Here is a 2,128-nt window from a genome sequence, read left to right as displayed (position 1 = left end):
CGTGCAACTAAGCCCCAGTGGAGTTCATCCTTTAGCGCTTCACTCTAATGTGACCGCAAAGAACTCTTGGAACATGGAGGTAGGATAAATCACACCGGAAGAAAAAGGGACGCTCCGCTACCTCTCGACTCACCCTCTCAATCCTTTCCAATCTAGCATTATCTAACCCTCATGGTGTGTCACTCATCCATAAAGGCTACCAAGATGTATTCTCAACCCTAGTGTCATTCTAAGGTAGAAATCATTCAACAAGCATTCAAGATTGGAACTCAATTAAAGACATAAATTAAGGAAAACATAATAAAATGTCAATGAAACAATAACATTCTAGGGTTTGCAAGTCCAAATACCCACTAGGGGGTTTAGCCCTCCACGAGCAAGATACAATCAATAATTAAATCAAATGTAAAAACATGTAGTCCATGAGAAAACCGCCTCGGTATTCATATCGATGATCTTGTGGAGTAGTCTCGTCCTCTCCAAAAATCTCCTTGTCAAGCCTAGGGCACGCTTCGCCGATCAGTACCGACGAAAGCTTCCCCAATAACTATCTTCCAAGAGAAACGCGGTGCCAAAGCCGTAGAACCACTCCAAAAGCCTTGCCAAAGCCCCTCAAAACCATAGCCGCAAGCCTCTCAAAAAATGGAGAAAAGATGAAAGAAAGGATTCTAAAATCTGGCTGAATCACAGCTTTATATAGGGCAGGAATCAAAAATTCACATTTTTAAACAAACGGGCACACGCTCAAGGCGAAACAAACGGGCACACGCCTATGCCGTAGATCGCATCACTTCTTCAAGTAAAGGCACATTTGACGAGAATCTTACTAACTTGGTAAAAGTCAGAACACATGGGTGTGACTGCCTTTGTGCCCTCTAATTTACATAATCCATTAATCACAATGGAGGTTGGCACACACTCATATGTCTTCGAGCACAACTTGAGTCTTCTCGTGTGTTCACTTCAAGATTCCATCAACATAATACATTAACAATCTACTTTGGCTTCTTTCTTCTCTATTTGGCTCCATAACCCTATATGCACAAAAGAATGCAAAAACACATGCATTAGTGATAAAATCTAACAAAAGTAATGCTCATCGTAAAAAAAGAATACTTCGTATTCTTAGTACACAAACACTCATCAAACTCCCTCACACTTAAGCTTTTGCATGTCCTCAAGCAAAAATAAAACATTGAAGCATAGAAGAAGGAAATATTGAAAGTGCTTGGCCTTAGGTTCACTAATGCATGCAAGGGAAGCATTCTACAAGTAAGGGGAATTTCAACACTAAATACAAAAAATAATTGCTCTAGCTAAAAACTCGAATAAAAAAGGGACAACAAACCCGAAATCGTGTAAGTGTGTGAACTCACTCAAGTCAACCCAACATATACTCATCAAAGTTCTAGGTATAAGGGACTTATTTATCTGCAAAACAACACAAAATAAAGAGATGGTAGTAGCTTCACCAATCCTTTAAGGTAGCCCTTTCCGAAGAGGCCGCTAAGATGACTTTTACACTTTTGAGGTGGTAGCTCTTTCTACCGGGATAGTAGCTTTCACTCATCCTATAAGATAGCTCTTTCTCTCATTAGGGCATAACTAGTATCCGACTTATGAGAGTAGCTTCATACTTCATAGGTGGTAGCTCTTTCCATCCTAAATGCACAACTAAAACTAATTTTGTTTTTGGCAAAATTAACATAGGAAAACAACACTAACTAGGCCCTTAAACATCAAACTTGAGTTTCCAAAAGGGTTTAATGAGGCAGTAGTGCAACAAGTGTTAATCGGACAAAAATTCCTAAAAATTCAAGTAAACACTAGAGCATGAGAACATTCAATGTTAGAAATTCTCCTAAACTCAAGAATACAATCATTGCAACTAAGGTGAACCACCATTGGCTACACGAGCATGCACAATCAAAGCATAAGTAAAAACATATGTGATGTGAACTTTCCCCCGCACTTAAGATGTACATTGCCCTCAATGTACGTATACAAGTACAATAAAAAGTATAACAATTAACACTACATGTGGGAGTGGGTAATTAAAACAATACTCCCATGAACTCCTAGTGGTGCGTTTGATGGAGCAAAATCCTTGGGAGTTGAATTCCAACTG

This window comes from Dioscorea cayenensis, chromosome 8 (genome assembly GCF_009730915.1).
Source record: "Dioscorea cayenensis subsp. rotundata cultivar TDr96_F1 chromosome 8, TDr96_F1_v2_PseudoChromosome.rev07_lg8_w22 25.fasta, whole genome shotgun sequence".
Classification (NCBI taxonomy): domain Eukaryota; kingdom Viridiplantae; phylum Streptophyta; class Magnoliopsida; order Dioscoreales; family Dioscoreaceae; genus Dioscorea; species Dioscorea cayenensis.
Note: the sequence above shows the minus strand (reverse complement) of the source record.